Source organism: Triticum urartu, chromosome 2A (genome assembly GCF_056163025.1).
Source record: "Triticum urartu cultivar PI428250 chromosome 2A, HENAU_Tu73, whole genome shotgun sequence".
Lineage (NCBI taxonomy): Eukaryota > Viridiplantae > Streptophyta > Magnoliopsida > Poales > Poaceae > Triticum > Triticum urartu.
In genome coordinates, this window is record NC_141874.1 from 412,151,782 (window position 1) to 412,170,426 (window position 18,645).

An 18,645-nucleotide genomic window follows, 5' to 3' on the forward strand; every position below is an offset into this window, starting at 1 on the left:
TCAGTAGGTTCAGTAGGTTGAGGAGAAACTCTTTGCTCTACTGGTCGGGGTGAAGATACCCCGAACAAGCCCCTCAAAGGATTATGTTCCATAGTAACAAGTGACAGTAAATTTCAGCACACTATATAAATTTTTCCTTACCAAATTCCACCTACCACAGGCGCTTCACTCCCCGGCAACGGCGCCAGAAAATAGTCTTGATGACCCACAAGTGTAGGGGATCTATCGTAGCCTTTTCGATAAGTAAGAGTGTTGAACCCAACGAGGAGCATAAGGAAATGATAAGCAGTTTTCAGTAAGGTATTCTCTGCAAGCACTGAAATTATCGGTAACAAATAGTTTTGTGATAAGGTAATTTGTAATGAGTAGCAAGTAATAAAAGTAAATAAGGTGCAACAAGATGGCCCAATCCTTTTTGTAGCAAAGGACAAGCTTGGAAAAACTCTTATATGAAGGAAAGCGCTCCCGAGGACACATGGGAATTATCGTCAAGCTAGTTTTCATCACGTTACTATGATTCGCGTTCGGTACTTTGATAATTTGATATGTGGGTGGACCGATGCTTGGGTACTGCCCTTACTTGGACAGGCATCCCACTTATGATTAACCCCCATTGCAAGCATCCGTAACTACAACAGAAGTATTAAGGTAAACCTAACCATAGCATGAAACATATGGATCCAAATCAGCCCCTTACGAAGCAACGCATAAACTAGGGTTTAAGATTCTATCACTCTAGCAACCCATCATCTACTTATTACTTCCCAATGCCTCCTCTAGGCCCAAACAATGGTGAAGTGTCATGTAGTCGACGTTCACATGACACCACTAGAGGGATGACAACATACATCTCATCAAAATATCGAACGAATACCAAATTCACATGACTACTTATAGCAAGACTTCTCCCATGTCACCAGGGACAAACGTAACTACTCACAAAGCATATTCATGTTCATAATCAGAGGGGTATTAATATTCATAATGGATCTGAACATATGATCTTCCACCAAGTAAACCAACTAGCATCAACTACAAGGAGTAATCAACACTACTAGCAACCCACATGTACCAATCTGAGGTTTGGATACAAAGATTGGATACAAGAGATGAACTAGAGTTTGAGATGAGATGGTGCTGGTGAAGATGTTGATGGAGATTGACCCTCTCCCGATGAGAGGATCATTGGTGATGACGATGGTGATGATTTCCCCCTCCCGGAGGGAAGTTTCCTCGCCAGAACAGCTCTGTCGGAGCCCTAGATTGGTTCCGCCAAGGTTCCGCCTCTTGGCGGCAGAGTTTCTTCCCGAAAGCTTTATTATAATTTTTACCTCGACGAAAGACTCCATATAGCAAAATATGGGCATCAGAGGGCCACCAGGGGGCCCACGAGGCAGGGGGCATGCCCAGCGGGGTAGGGTGCGCCCCCACCCTCGTGTCCAAGGTGTGGGCCCCCTCTGGTGCTTTCTTTGCTCAGTATTTTTTATTAATTCCAAAAATGACTTCGGTGAAGTTTCGGGACTTTTGGAGCTGTGCAGAATAGGTCTCTAATATTTGCTCCTTTTCTAGCCCAGAATTCCAGCTGTCGGCATTCTCCCTCTTCATGTAAACCTTGTAAAATAAGAGATAATATGCATAGGCATTGTGACATAATGTGTAATAACAGCCCATAATGCAATAAATATCGATATAAAAGCATGATGCAAAATGGACGTTGTCGGTGTCAAAACCGGCGGATCTCGGGTAGGGGGTCCCGAACTGTGCGTCTAGGATCGATGGTAACAGGAGGCAGGGGACACGATGTTTACCCAGGTTCGGGACCTCTTGATGGAGGTAAAACCCTGCGTCCTACTTGATTAATATTGATTATATGGGTAGTACAAGAGTTGATCTACCACGAGATCGTAGAGGCCAAAACCCTAGAAGCTAGCCTATGGTATGATTGTTGTTCTGTATGTTGTGTATCGACTAGCCTGGCCCCGGTTTATATAATGCACCAGAGGCCTAGGATAACAAGAGTCCTAGCCGAATACGCCGGTGGGGAGGAGTCCTTGTCTTGTGGAATCTTCCTTGTATGCGGCAGCTGTCCGAACTGGCCAATGAGTATACGGCCATGGGGGTCCTCGACCCAATCTAACAGATCGGGAGATGACGTGGTGAGTACCCCCTAGTCCAGGACACCGTCAGTAGCCCCCTGAACCGGTCTTCAAGTTAGGGACGCTCCTCGATTCTTCCGAACTGTTCTTCATCTTCGGTCGTCGGTCTTGAAAACTTGTTCAACAAATCTTCTTTATTTCGATCTTGAGGATCGCCGAAATGCATTCGACGAGTTTACACGTCGAGTATCTGAGGAGCCCCTTTAAGTTTCCGGCCTTTACCAATGCCTTGTTATTTTTATGCCACACCTTGGGTTTGAAGTTGTTTCCGGGCGGCAGCGTCCTCTTGCGTTCGAGCTCCAACGCCGGACTGCATTCGAGGTATCTTTTGCAGCCGAGCACCAGCGCCGGACCGCTTCCCAGCTCTAACACCGGAATGTATCCGAGCTCCAACGCCGGACTATGTATCCGAGCTCCAACGCCGGACTGTATCCGAGCTCCAACGCCGGACTATGTATCCGAGCTCCAACGCCGGACTATGTATCCGAGCTCCAGCGCCGGACTGTATCTGAGGTGTCGTAAATCACCTTGGTTCAAAGAAGTTTGAAGGAGTTTAGCCGAGCTTAATGCCAGAAATGCCCTCTATGGAGCCAGCCACTAACGCCCGAGCTTTATGCCGGACTGCTACCGAGGTGGTGCACCACCCCGAATGTGGGCCGATTTTTGTTAATATTTTTTATTATTGCAATTTATTCTCTGCCGAGATATATAGCCAGTAGCCCTCAAGGTGTGTATTGGTCTAAAACCCGAGATGCACCTGAAGGATGACGTAAGACTGCTGATCCCAATAGCCGCTGAGACTCAGGTTGATTTGCAAAATCAGCCTGAGGATCAAGTCCAAGCTCGGCAGAATACTTCGGGACACTAAAAGCGGCGTGCTCAGTCCTCGAGACTCAGGTTGGGTGCGGCCGACCAACCTGAGGATCAAAATCTACTCGGAAACTATATTGCACATAAAATTTTCTGCATTGGACAAGCAATGCAGTAGCCCCCGAGACACTGGTCGGGTGGTAACACAAGATCAGGGGATCAATGTGCCCCTTTAATATTTGTAAATAATAAGCCCAAAGCCCAGTAGCCCCCGAGCCTTAATGCGGGCACGGGTGGCCGAATTAAGGATCAATATCCATAGTAAAATCACAAATTATGTGTAATGACTCTATGTATCCAAGTACTTTACGTCATTAATGCTCGAATCTGCATTGTACAAAACTTTGTTGACCGACCATCGGCTTCCACCTCCTCAGCCAGTAGCCGAGGAGTGTTTGTCCTACTTTATAAAGCCTTTATGAGGGCAAAGATTTACAACAAACAAGGCAATTTGGACATACGGTTTTATAAACAAAGGTACGCAGAGAGTTATATTACTGTTTAACAGAAGAAATGCCTTCCAAAGAAAATAGTCCCGCTATCGGTTCCTTTCTTTGGGTTGTCATGCTAAGCATGATCATTAAACCTCATCTCTAATGTAAGAGCAAAATATTGAGGATTTAATTTGGGAGGCCTGTTAATAGCCCCCGGTAGTGTTCGGCGACAGTCGGGGTCAAGCCGTGAACACTTCGGCCAATGTTATGAACGGCCCATCATTTAACATAGTCATCGGATCGCCGACCAGTTTATGCTTATTGTGAAAGTCAGTTTTCGGTTTTCTCCACTGAGGTGCTTAACCACGTGAGCTGGAAGCTCAATCACAGTGGTTCTCCCTTTGCACGCCTAGCCGAACAAAACGGAATGTAGGAAGCAAGTGCAGGAGCCGGGCAACCCAACTATTGACCGAAGACACAATTCAAAACCGATGCATATATAGCAATATCTGAGAATGTTTTTGCCGAATCCCTAAAGGTGTCCGGCGTTGCACTGCGAGACTAATGCTGGAAAAGCACAAATAGTTTAAAAGTGCCAAAAAGCTTGGAAAACCTAGAAACGTCAGTAAAAACATGACGTCCGAACAATATCAAGTGTTCGGTGCCAATCCGAAAGTTGGTCTTAGAAAAAAGAAGTGCTTCTGTCATGCTTTAACATGATACATCCTTTCTCAAGACTTCGAGTGGGTCAGCCTACGGCTTCAACCTCCTATCCTGAGGGCGGAGTACTTCTCATCAGGCCAGTTTAGCAAACTAAACTCTAGCGGCTTTGAGAGAGAAATTAGGCTCCCCGGCTAGTGACCGCACACTCGTGTCGGAAAAAGGAGTGATAAATAATTAAAAAAAAACTTTGCAATGACTAAGAAGAAGAACACTTATTATAAAACGGCTCAAATAAACTTAAGAGCCCCCAAGTGACTTGGGTAGAAGAATGATTGCATGTACCGAAGTACTTATATCATATCTATGTTCAACCGAACTTTAAACGCGTCTTAACCGACCGTCAGCTCCTCCCTCTTCGGTCAAGGACTGAAAAGTTTTATGTACTCCATCGGTCGAGAATATCAACGGTGTTTCCAATAACCAGGCAATCAGGCCATAAGGCTGTAACAGACAAAGCGTGCTCAGGGAACTTATGCTATATTACCGTGAAGTGTAAGAAGCATCTTCGAAGAAAATAGTACCGCCACCGATACCTTTCTTCGGTGCTCATTGTTATTATGAGACTTGTGCAATAGATTTTTTGTACTCATGAGTTCCGTTGTGTGCCGACCATCATTGAAAACTATAAGAGCGCTAGCTTTTGGCTTCACCCAGTCTGAGGTCCGGCTCGGTTAACCCGATCGTGACAATCGCAGAGGTGCTCCCTTTACTCCCTAGCCGAACAATCGGGAATGTAGGGGTAAACACAGGAGCGAGGCAACCCAGCTTGCAAATCGCTTAAGTCAACATGGTGCATATTGTAGCGTAATACATGAACAAGGAACGAAGCCATACAAGTATAATCATATGCAACAGGAAAAGCTTCATAAAGGAAGCCCCCAAGTAAACGGGGTATCTGAATTTATGCGTCACAAACAAAGTTTGGACAAGGAAAAAATTTTACAAGCAACTTTTTTCCAAAAAAGTATAATGCTTGGTCGAACCGAACACAAGTTAAAAATTAAAACTTTGAGCATGAAAGCGACTTAGCTGGTTAATGTGTTCAGCATTGATGACGCAGTCCGAGCTTGATGCGGGACGAGGTTCCATCCCCCAAGCCGGTCCCGAGGTGGCGGAGCAGAGAGCTCGACGCCGAAGTCCGCGGATCATTTTCCTGTGCACAAAAAATAGTGCAAATCGGAGATAATAGTAATAATAATTAAAAAAATTCGTTGCATAATAAGTAATTTATGCAAAGTGAGTAATAAAAGAAATATGGCCTGGCGCCGAAGTCAATGTCGATGCAGGGCGTCGGCGTGATGCGGTAAAGGCGTGGCAAAGCCTGAATTCATAGGTCGGTCCGAGTTCCGGATGCGGCGTTCGCCGGACTATGTACGGAAACTGACCGAACCACCACGCGACCGTCGTTAATGCGGCCATCATTTGATAGACCTGTGTACAGATGATGGACAAACCAGAGTAATAATTCATTGGGAAAAATAAACCCAAACAAGCAAAAAATACTAGGATTAATAGCACCTGGTTTATTTGTTGTAGCAATCCGAAGAAAGGTGATTCCCAAAATTGGGACTCGATCCGCACACCCATTGCCTGATGGGCGGTAAAGCGACGGTATGGCGATGCTGGCAAATGTTGGCTCGCCGAGGCAGAGCCCTCGGTCCAGCTAACATGACGGAGCCGGTCGGCTAGTGACGCCAAAGTCTCCGGAGTAGGTTGATGAAGAGATGGCGAAGCCCCCGGTCCAGCCGAGATGTCGAAGTAGGTCGGCGTGATGGACACCAGCTTGAAGAAGCAATAGTGCGGGCCTGCTAATGCAGGTCGTGACGTGGTCGATGCCGGCTTGATGAAGTGACCGTGCGGTGATGCCAGCATGCCCGCTCCGTGTATTCCGTGGGGCGGCGATGTTGGTGATGATTATTCTTCGCTATGTCGGACTCTTGTTCGGCTTGTCGAGATGATGATCCGAAGAAGTTGAGCTCGGCTAAAGTGACGGCGTGTCTAGCGCAGGTCGGCAGCCATGGAGTAATATTGTCGGACTGGTTTGACACCAGCATGATGTTGAAGATCATGTTCAAAAAGATCTTAAAATTAGTGGGATGTGTTCGGGAACAAAACACAATACCCCATACAAAACTTCCTTCAAAAGGGATGTCCGAAATCCCGTTCGTAAAAAAGATGAACTCGGGTCGGATTCGTTTTCGCGCAGAAAACAGATCCGAAAAGTGATGCACTAATCGGAAGGTTTCCAGAGTTTGGACGGTCGGATCGAGCTGAAATTTTGAGAGCTGGTAGATATAGGAATTCCGCAGCCGATCAACGGTTGGATCTTCCAAAGGACGTCCGAACTAGAAGCTGGACACCACACCCTAAACTCATCCAAATTTCCATCCAGATTTGACAAGGCTCCGGTATATCATGGATTGCCAGAGATTCCTCCATCGGAACTCGACGAAATTTTCCAGGGTTGTTATAGACTCAATTCCGCACAATTCCACCAAAGCGATCGTCAAAGCGATACTCGAGAAGGTAGTGGCAGCAGATACGAGTTCGCTGTCCAAAAAAACAGCATGGTCGCTTGAGGGCAATGTTGACGTTGAGCCCCCGAGCTCCATAGATGATTCCTCCGTGATCTTGATAGAGATCGGAGTTGATGTTTGATGAAGGCCCTCGTCCAAACATGGTGATCCGAACACGGGGCGCAATTCTTGGTCGAACCAAGGTGACCAGTCGAACTGGTGACGAAGACGCCGAAGTCGCAGTTGATCTTCAAGCGAGCCATCGATCCTTTTGTCGATCACACAGCGGAACCCTCAATGAAAGCACCAATGCCGGTGTCAAAACCGGCGGATCTCGGTTAGGGGGTCCCGAACTGTGCGTCTAGGATCGATGGTAACAGGAGGCAGGGGACACGATGTTTACCCAGGTTCGGGACCTCTTGATGGAGGTAAAACCCTACGTCCTACTTGATTAATATTGATTATATGGGTAGTACAAGAGTTGATCTACCACGAGATCGTAGAGGCCAAAACCCTAGAAGCTAGCCTATGGTATGATTGTTGTTCTGTATGTTGTGTATCGACTAGCCTGGCCCCGGTTTATATAATGCACCAGAGGCCTAGGATAACAAGAGTCCTAGCCGAATACGCCGGTGGGGAGGAGTCCTTGTCTTGTGAAATCTTCCTTGTATGCGGCAGCTGTCCGAACTGGCCCATGAGTATACGGCCATGGGGGTCCTTGACCCAATCTAACAGATCGGGAGATGACGTGGTGAGTACCCCCTAGTCCAGGACACCGTCAGATGTATCACCAGCCAACCATACCAATAGAAATTGTTGGGTTTTCAATCAAGCCGGCAAGCTCAATGCTGAACACAAAGGGAAGGGGCCACCAAGTGATAGTGAAGAAAAGGAGGCCCACCTACCAAGCACTGGGGTACAGAGCAATCCCCCCCCCCCCAAGTAGAAACTGTAAACTTTATATACGTGACGCATACCTATGAAAGGGAGCGCAATCACGAACTATGAGATGACCATGACATAAAGATGGACACCCAAAAATGCAATCCAAGGGCGGCCTGCTCGATCACTTTTGATCACGAGGACCACCCAACCAGTATTCGTCACGGAGGTTCGGCAGCCCTGGTCCTCGATCCAATTATTTGCGGATTCCATCTTATGTGAATCCTCATGGATAGCGATAGTAGCCTCAATTTACTCTATCAAGACACTCTCTGCAAAATGGGCATTGACCCTTCGAGGATCAAGCCCAACATAAGCTCCTCCAAGGCAGCAACACCCGGCACAGGCTCAATCTTACTGGAAGTTGTCTTTGGTTCACCGAAAAACTTCTGACGCAAAGAATTGATCTTCGATATTGCCCCATTCCACATTGGCTACCATGCACTGCTCGGGCGGACCGCTTTTGCTCATTTCAATGCGGTCCCAAACTACACCTATTTAAAGCTTGAGATGCCCGGTCCCCGCCGCACCATAACAATCAACGGAAACGCAGAACGCTCCTTCCGCACCGGGGGGCACACTATGGCAGTCACAGCCGAAGTGCAAAGCGGCCTCCTCAAGCCGCATATCTCATCAGTCATTAAACCGCAGGCCTCTACTCCGCAGGACCGGTCAATTTTAGAGCTGGATTAGCAGCTCCGCCTCCGTCGCTTGCCTATTATATCCACGGATTTTGCATTGCACATACATAACTGTGCACTCAAAATACCTTAATCATCGACTGAGGCACAAAACGGACAAGCCCATAAATCGGTTAGTCTGGACTTTAACCTTTCCTCTTTTCTAACTATTTCTCTACACTTTTGTTATAGGTAAAATTAATATGTGTCCGTCCCGTGGACCTTAACGGACTCTTTACGAGTCTGGCTTCCCCACAAAATCCCTTTACGGAAGCCTTTTCATGGAAGACTTTTCATGGAAGCACAGGCAACGCAGACTTGCGATAGGAGGTCCAAAAGATTTTTTGTAGACCAAAAGTTCTATTTCAAACCTGTACAAATCCTCTTCCCTAACCCTCGACCCCTGGAAAATGGCCTACGTGGTGGTGGCATAATTTGTAAGATTACATTCGATGTATCAATCAGATTTTAGTGAACATTATCCGTCTTCAGTATTTGCTTTCCCAAATGAACCTTGCTTCTTTGGTTGTTTCATGCAGACACCTCGGCGCGAATCGCTAGGGGTCTAATACGGCAACATATGGGTTGCCAAAAAAGTCCGAACAACTCTATAGCGCACTTCGGCGTCACGAGTTTGGCCTTAGATGCATCAGCTTCGAATCTTGTCTTTGGTCAATAGTTGGGTTGCCCGGCTCCTGTGCTTGCTACCATATATTCCGCCTATCAGCTAGGGTAGTAAAGGGAGATCTACTGCAATTGTGTTTCTGGTTCACCTGGTCGAACACCTCAGTAGAGAAAGCCGAAAACTGACTGTCATGATGCGCCGAGAGCTGGTCAATCACTCGGTGACTTATCAAAATCTTTTGCGATTTCTTCCATATTACATGAAGGACCATTTTCCAGTCACCTATGTAACGCAAACGCATTCGGATAACTGCGTGCAAACCAGGGGCTACTGTCGGCGTCCTGGGAAGGGGAGTCCCCAAATCTGCCTGCCTGCGGCCCACGGCGCGGCTACGCCAGCAGGCTGCACGGCCCGTCTTCATCAACAAGGCATCCAAGACCCTTGCAAGGGGCCAAGCCTCGTGAGGCGGACGACACGAGACCCCCTCTGAAGTGGCCTAGTCGGGCAGGCTCACGAGGAGCAGAGATATCAAGGCGAGGCGACCCTCACGAGGCTCTCGTGACGTGAGCCATGATGATCGACACCAGGCGGGAGCCAGCGCGCGCAGCGTCCTTGTTTCCTCTTTGGTGCTAAGGAGGCCAGCGTAGGTGAGGAGTACCGAGGCATCAGGCAAAGGTTGCCATATCGGTGCAACAAGTCCAAGACCAGAAGGACGGCAAGACAAAGGTCATCATGGAGCCCAAGACGGCGTCACCACCAGAGCCTTTCACAGGTGGAGACCACCTTTGTCAGGATGGCTTGTACTAGCTGTCCCGCTAAAATTGGCCCGCCATTGTTGGCTCCCTTCCTGCTCAATATTTGTGAACAGGACCATGGCCTATATAAGTAGAGCTAGCCACCACCACGCAGGGAGGACGGACGAGAACAAGGGACGAGAGCAGAAGGACGGAGAGAGACCACTCTCACCCACACAAGTTAGCCAAGCACAAGAACACCTCAACACGAGGAGGCTGTTCTTCCCCTTGTATTGTTCATCATCAGCCCAAGAGGCAATCCACTACCACTGCACTGGAGTAGGGTATTACACCAAAACGGTGGCCCGAACCAGTATAAATCTGGTGTCTATCTGTGTTGCGAGTTCGTCGAGTTCATCCACGAGATCTTAGTGAGCTAGGGCGTAGATCGGTGGGAGGAAAAGACTTCGCGCGCACCCCAATGTTCGGACCTTAAGGGTTTGCCGGAACCCCACATCCGACATTTGGCGCGCCAGGTCGGGGTGTGCCGGAGTTTCTTCTCCGCTAATAGACTTGCATACGCTCCGCGGCCGTGATGTATGATGACCCAAGAGCTGACTCCGACCGCTGAGCAGCCTGGCCAGCCCGGTCGGCGCCGCCCGCCTATGAAGACCTCAACCCCGCGCTCCAGGCGGCACGAGCGGCGTCCAATCCTGCGGGGCACGGGCGACGCGGCCAGGCATCATCTACCCTCACTCCTCGGCAGGTGCGAGCCACTGCCAGAGCAGCAAGCCATGCCGCGACAATGGCGCCGCACTCACAGTGGGAACAGGCAAACATGCGGGTAGCACTCACCGTGGCAAGGGAGCTGCTGCGGTGCCGGCTGATGGAAAGCAGCCGAGACGCACTGTTAGAACGCGTTGCCGAGATGCTGGACGCGGCGGCCTCAGGAGCCCCGCCCTTCTGCCATCAGCCCCCTCCTCAGGCCGCTGCGGGGATTCACGGCGGACCACGCGCCATCAGGTGCGCCAGTGGGGCTTCGTCAACACCAGCATGGCCGGCGGCACCTGGGGCTCTGTCGTCCCCATACCGCCCGCAACAAGCATGAGCACAAGCGTCGCCTTCCATGGCCCAAGTGGGACGCCACACTATCACCCCCAGGACGTCACGCTGGGCCGGGCGACATGGAGTGTGGGGCATCACGGCGAGGTGTTCCGGGTAACAGCCCCGGAGGCCTACGTGTCCCGCATGACAGACCAGGACTACACACCGGAGGATGACCCCGGCTCGTTCATTGGAGAAGATTGGGAAGAAGGGACGTTAGGAGTCGAAGCCTTCCAGGAGCTGCCGGGGAACCACCACGACCGCGTGTGCGACGACCACTACAGGGTACCCCTAATCCCTCAGGAGTAAGCTTACGCTAACCAAGAGTCGTAGGAGGAATAGATCACCGCAACGGCCGGCGGCCCCAGCTCGATGGCCTCCCTGACGGCGGGAGGATCGCGCTGGGGGCAGCAGGAGATGGGTTGGGAGCCAGGCCCCTCCCCAAGGCGTGCGAAGCCAGGGGACACCCGGAGGTAGGCCCTCTGTCGGGGAGGCTTCGACGACCCTTCCCCCGGCGGAGGACATGTGGTCACCAAGGGAACCGTTGGCGTCCCCTTTCCCTCTTTTGTGTCGTCCTGGTGACCGGTCAACTCAAAGGAGGTCAAGGGTGGTGCAAAGCGGGGCCCTCGTCAGGCAATATGAAGCAAGGCCGGTACCTGTGAAGAAGGCCCAGTGCATATGAAGCTCGCCGCCCATGACAGTCTCACGTAATAATGAGTTGGGGTTGTACACACCCCGGAGTCTTAGTAGCGCCGGCCTCAGGCCCTGGGGCTCCCTCCCATGCCTAGTGGCAGCACTTAGCTCCGTGCTGGTGAGAAGACTTGAAGACCGGAAGACTAGACTAGGTGTCGGACGCGACCTTTTGCTTTGGATCTCTCTTTCTGTGGCTTTGCTTTCTGGATCTGGATTTAAGTTGAAGCCGAATTTTTATCGACGCGCGCGGGGGGTGCCTTTTATCGTTCGAACCATTTCTTGCCTTCTGGATCTCGTTTGGTTTGGGACTCATGTCCATCGCCTTTCCCTCGCAAGCTCCTCATGAGCTGGACTGTGCGAAGCGCACGCTCGTCAAACATGTGCCAGCATTGCGGCTGGTCCTCGCCTCTTGTGGGGCCCCCTCGGACGGGGCGATAAGCTCCGCAGGATTCTCAGAAACTCGTCGCTTCACGACCCAGCCTGAAGCTGGCACTGACTAAGGTAAACCACGACGGAAAGCTCGCCCCTGGCTCCACGAGTTCACAAGGACACATACCCACATCGCATAGGAAAGTAAAAACTACAATTTGCTTACATGAGGGGCTCCCCCTCTCAAAATGCTCTTACAAGTCTTCCAAGGGCCATGCCTGAGTTTTGCGTGCAGGGTGAAACAACAGGAGAACATGGGGTCAGCTAGAAATATCACTCACTACATCACCCGCAGACGCGTCACTCGTGTCGTCATCATCTTCGTCGGTATTGTCGCCACCGTCGGCGACGCCCCCATCGCCGTCGTCAACCATGTCGCCTTCTTCTGTGACGACCACCACCGCGTCATCCTCCGAGGTGAAGGCCCTGACCAACGCGTCCACATTGTCCTCTACCCAACGCGCCAGGTCACCCCGGATGGCCGTGGGTACGGGGGCAATAGCGGCATCGAAATTGAAGTTGGGGTCAACATTCAGAACGTGGCTGAAGACATGGGAGAAAGCGCGCTCAAGCAGGCCACGACCCCTTTCCTCCACAAGCTGGCGAGCTCTGGCAGATCGAGCTTCCAGACGCGTCACCACCTCGGTAAAGAAGGTTAGGTGGTTGACATAGTCATTCGAGTGAGGGGCCGGAGCATTCTCATCGCAGATGTAACCCAGGGCGGTGTTGGCCCTGTTCCAGAGGTCTTGAAGCACAGGAGCATGCTCGCGCTCCAGCGTCCGGCGCTGGAGCACTTCCTCCCTGTTTCGCCGTGCGATGGCCTCGGCATCATCAACTCGGTTCCAGAGAGAAAGCAGCTCAGCATGGGCGGAGGCCAAATCCGCCTGCGCCGTAACCAGGGCGGCGGCCGTGGCCTCCGCGGGCCTCTCGGCCTCATCCATCCTGGGCCTGAGGGCGGCGGCCCTGCCTGCATCCTCCACACCCGCAAGCTTCAGCTTCAAGTCGTACCTACCCTCCAGATCTGCGCGAACCTCGGCCACCCGGCGATTGATCTCCTCCTCGACTCCGGCGGGCCCCGACGGCATCTTCTGCTTGAGCAACTTGACGCTCCCTCATCTGCAGTTGCTCGAGCTCGAGGATGTGCTCCATGGCTTCCAGGGCCAGCGCCTCCTCGCGCTTCCGAACCTCCTCTTCCTCCGCGGGCGCCCCCCTCAGTGATGCAAGAGCGGACCCACGCGCCTCCACCTGCTGCTTAAGGGACGCGCTCCAGGCCTGGAGCCCCCGTGCGCGCTCCTCCGCAGCCTCGCGATAGCGGTCAGCCACGCGAGCCTCTTCCAAGGCTCGCGAGCAGGCTTCATGGGCGATCTTGAGGGACGCCTCGGCCTTCCCATTCTCGAGGTCGCGCTGATAGCGACCGAGGTTGATGGCCACCCTCAGCTTGCGCCGCTCCTCCACTAGCCGGAGACCATCAGCCTCGAGACGTGAGTCGACACCAGTGAACTCTTCACCGAGGCGGCTCATCGCGCCCATCGCCTCCTGGAAGAGCTCATGGCGAACTACGGTCCGCCCGCGCTCGAGCTCGAATGCTCGACCCGCCTCGTCCTCCACCTCGGGGGCTGCGGGCGGAGCGCCAAGTGGCGCGCTACCTCCCGGCAGGGGGCTGCGGGCTGACACCGCGCCTGACGCCAGCCCGTCCACGCGAGGATCCCAAGCTGATCGGGGTTCGCCGCTTGAAGAGGAACCGAAGATCAAAGTCAACCAGTGGCTGTTCATGAGCAAAGGAGGAGTCTTAGGCACGCCCGCCCAGCTCCACGCCAGACCGTGGGGGAGGGGCGGCCAAACCATGGACTCAGCGCGGCACGAAGGCGGGGACGCTCCCCCGACTGACCCCGCTCCAGAGACGGCAGGCAGGCCAGGAACGCTCAAGGCCGATGGGGAGTTGATGAAGGAGGAGGCTGCCTCTCGGAAGACGCAACAGCTTTAACGGAGGGAGCCCTAAAGGATAGACATCAGAATAAGAAGACCACACGCAAGAAGCCACGGCAATAAGATGCATACGCGTCAATGGCGATGTACTTTCGCCGCTATTGCTACCGCTGGGGGATCCATTCCTCTTGCGGAGCTCCTCGAAGTCCACACACAGATGACCGAAGCGCTGGACGTGACGGCCAGTGCGCGGCGGAGCCGAAGAAGAACTGAGAGGGATGGCTTCAGGGGAGCCCGGTCGTGGCAAACAGCCCAGCGCCCTCTCACTGCAACCTCCCGAGGCTCCTAGAGCCTCAACCTCGGGAGCCGCACGCCGCGGCTCCTTAGCAACCGACGCCTTAGGAGGGGTGACGTAGGCCCCCGAGGACGACACCCCCGGATCACCACTCGGCATATGCTCCTCAGCACTCGACCGTCGGCCCCCGTCGGAGCTTGCTTTCCCGCAGCGGCACCTGGGGCGAGCTCGGCACCGACGGAGAGTAAGGGAACCATAACGACGGGGTTCTCGCGGGGCCCCACCAAGCCGATTGGGCGCAACCCCCACTCATCAAAGGAAGGCATGCTCGCGGCAAATGCAGTTTTGTTCTAGCAGCAGTACAACGGGCAGCTGTTCTTGGAAATCTCATCCGGCAAAGGGACACCCGGTAGGACCATGAGCACTGTTTGTCATGCCGCAAGAGGAAGCCCCTTCTCCTGAAACCTCATGTTGTCCTAGCTGCGGAGCAAGTCCCACATCGGGCGGGAGTGGCGCTGAAGTGGAGCGACTCGATGCCTGACGAACTCCTTCACCACCATGGGCGCGGTCACGCCGATGTCCTTCAACCACCTCAGCCCGGCCCAGACGGGGGCAAGGCGGGGGCTCGTGAGCTTCTGATGGCCCCAACCGGAGTTCGGAACAGCAGGCCCCGCTGAAACTTGGAGCAGAGGGTTGAGCATGCTGGCGTCAACAAGCACCCATCGTATACGGAACTCGCTCGTGGATGAGGATGCTCGAAGTCGGTCCCCGCGCCCGCCGTCGCGGCAACGGCCTGGAAGCCCACGCATCCCGAGCACTGCCGGGGACCGGTGAGATGCAATGAGAAGAAGTGGCGGAGGAGTGCCACGGAAGGAGCGATGCCCACCATGGCCTCACACAAGAAGGAGAAGACGACAAGAAGGGTCACAGATTGAGGGTCGAGATGGAGCATGTGGATCTGATAATGCTCGAGCACCGCATTGAAGAAGGCGGAGAAGGGATGAATCAAGCCAGCCCAGAGGGCCTCTATGAAGATCGGAACCTTGGTGACTGCCCAAGCTGTGCGAGCGCGAGACGCAGGCCAAGCCACAGTCTATCCCCACTCGTCGAAACTGGAAGCAAGCATGGGGCGCACATTGTCCATGGCGTCGTCGTTGAGCACCTGAGGCCGGCCGAGCGCCGGCTCGAAGGATGGAGGCGCAGTTGGCAAAGACAGAGGTTTCTTCCCCTTTTCGGCTTGTTTCGGCGCCATGGCGGTGAAGCAGGCGAAGCGCAAGGCAGATTGGGAGGGCAGAGCAGGGCCTCGAGGAAGCAGGGGGATTGGAAGAGCCAGGCGTGGCGAAGGAAGAATAACTGTGCAAGAGGCGGGGGCGCATAGCCAGGCAGATTCAAGGGCAGCATGGGGAAGCGGAGACACCCACGTCCAATCAACTGCCACACATCAACCGAGGCCGCAGGCTTTTTGGGCCCACGGGGCTCCGTACTTGGCCCTTGGCTTCGCCGTGAAGCAAGCCCGAGCGCACCTTGGGCCTGGGGGCTACTGTCGGCGTCCTGGGAACGAGGGTCCCCAGATCTGCCTACCTGCGGCCCACGGCGCGGCTACGCCAGCAGGCTTCACGGCCTGTCTTCATCAACAAGGCATCCAAGACCCTCGCGAGGGGCCAAGCGTCGCGAGGCGGACGACACGAGACTCCCTCTGGAGTGGCCTAGTCGGGCAGGCTCATGAGGAGCGGAGATATCAAGGCGTGGTGAACCTCATGAGGCTCTCGTGACGTGAGCCATGACGATCGACACCAGGCGGGAGCCAGCGCACGCAGCGTCCTTGTTTCCTCTTTTGTGCTAAGGAGGCCAGCACAGGCGAGGAGTACCGAGGCATCAGGCAAAGGTTGCCATCTCGGTGCAACAGGACCAAGTCCAGAAGGACGGCAAGACAGAGGTCATCGTGGAGCCCAAGATAGCGTCACCACCAGAGCCTTTGGGAGGCGGAGACCACCTTTGTCAGGATGGCTTGTACTAGCTGTCCCCCTAAAATTGGCCCGCCGTTGTTGGCTCCCTCCCCGCTCAATATTTGGGAAGAGGACCAGGGCCTATATAAGTAGATCTAGCCACCACCACGCAGGGAGGACGGACGAGAACAAGGGACGAGAGCAGAAGGACGGAGAGAGACCAGTCTCACCCACACAAGTTAGCCAAGCACAAGAACACCTCAACACGAGGAGGTTGTTCTTCCCCTTGTATTGTTCATCATCAGCCCAAGAGGCAATCCACTACCACCACACTGGAGTAGGGTATTACACCACAACGGTGGCCCGAACCAGTATAAATCTTGTGTCTTTCTGTGTTGCGAGTTCGTCGAGTTCGTCCGCGTTATCTTAGCGAGCTAGGGAGTAGATCGGTGGGAGGAAAAGACTTCGCGCACACCCCAGTGTTCAACCTTAAGGGTTTGCCGAAACCCCACATCAGACAGCTACATTGTAGACCCACTGTAAAACTCCTATGGCTAAGTGAAGGTGTTAAAGCCCTATAGTCCGATTGCCTCGTTCGCCGCACTAACACCTCCGTTCCGGACCAAGATGTTTGGTTAAGAGTAATCAGGTGCTATTCCGAACACCCCCGTATTATATGCGAGGGGGCCAAAGCCGACGACTGACAAACTTTAAGGTTATAAGAAACGGCCGCACAGGAGAAAATAATGGCAATAATATATAACACAACCTTAAAGTATCATCATATTGTTTTTACAATTCCGGTACATTTATTCAAATATAATATCCTTCGAGCACTGACCGTCTATCAAGCGGGCGCCCTCTATGACGTCCTCCAAATAATGCCCCGGTGTGCGATGGTCCTTGCCCCCAAGCAGACCCTCGGTTGCAACATCGGTGGCCTTCATCTTTGCCCAGTGCATCTTGACGCGGACGAAGGCCATCCGCACACCTTCTATGCACACCGACCACTTGACGACGTCAATACGCGACACTGCATCGACAAGCCACTGTACCAAACCAAAATAACTGCTCGGAAAAGGTTCGGCTGGCCATAGCCAAACTACGACATCCTTCATGGCCGCTCCGGACATCTTGTATAGCTCGGCCCACTAGGCCATCTGTTCGTTCAGCAGCGTCGGACGCTTTGCCTCATTGAATTGCGACCAGAAAAGCCTCTCCGCAGCACGTCCCTCCTGTGCTTGGAAGAACTGCTTCGCATCGGAAACATGCCTCGGCAGATCCACGAACGCATCTGGAGAACTCCACATTTGGTTAAGCAAAACATACTTTTCGTCACCGAACTTAGTCTATAAAAGAAAGGGCTTACCAGCTGCTATCTCCCCTGCCTGTCGGATCTCCTCCCGAGCCATTCTAGAATCGGATCGCGCTTCTTTTGCCTCTAGCAAGAACTTGTTGAGTTCGGCTACCTCAGTTTTGTTATCCTCCTTGAGAGATTTGCACCTATTAGTAGCATCCTTCAGTTCTCGCTCCACGGTGGATATTTTGTCCTGGCACTGGCGCAGGGCGGCCTATTCGGCCTTTAAATCTGCAGCTGCCTTCTTGGTAGTGGCATTGCTCACTCTGGCCTGCTCCTTGGCCCGGGCAAGTTCAGCCCGAATGGGTCTCAACCGCGGCAACACCATCTACAGTTATGCATATGGTTTTCAGCCTCATGCTCACACTACTATACACGCATAAACAAGCTACCCCAAACACATACCTTGTGCCTCGTCGAGCCGCCTGTTAATAAGAATGATTTCCTCATCCGCTAACTCAAGCTTCTGCTTTAGATCTGCATCTTCCCTAGCTTGGGCCGTCGCCATGGATGTAACAGCCTTTGTTTGGATCAATAAGGTTACTTCCTGAGCATGTATTTTTGATCCTCTGATCGCCTCCCTGTGGAAGCTGACCAGAGCCTCAGGGGCTACTATCTGTACACAGGTGCATTGTGCATGAAAAATAGTTAAAACCATTACATTACATACCTCAGAGCCTCTCAACAGGCCCAGGAAAGCTTCATTCAATCCGCTTCTCGCGGACAAAACTCTTTCAACCACCGTACCCATTAAGGTACGATGTTCCTCTGAGATGGACACACTTTGTAATGTGCTCGTCAGAGTATCCGGCACCTCCGGATTCCTGGAGGCTGCCATGGGAGTATGCATTCCCATCAAAGGGATACATCTGCTCGACCCTAGGGTCGTCTTCGGCTGTAAGCCGGACAGTTTGGGGCCTTCATTTCTAGCCCCCGTAGGGGCTGCACCCCCCGGACCCTTAAGGATCAAAGTACCGCCTTCGGGCATTGTTTTCATTGTCCCCCAGACCGCTTGATGGTCAGGGGAGATTCTCCGAGATGACACCTCGAAGTCATCCGCTCTAGGAGGCGAGGAAGCATGAGAAGGCGTGTCGCTTTCCATCATCCTCGGAGATAAGTCCCCTGATGAGGAGGACTGTCGGGGCAGACTATGGGCCGAACTGCAAGCATATAGTTTAAATATTACCCATGTAAATTGGAAAGAGCGGGCTTGTC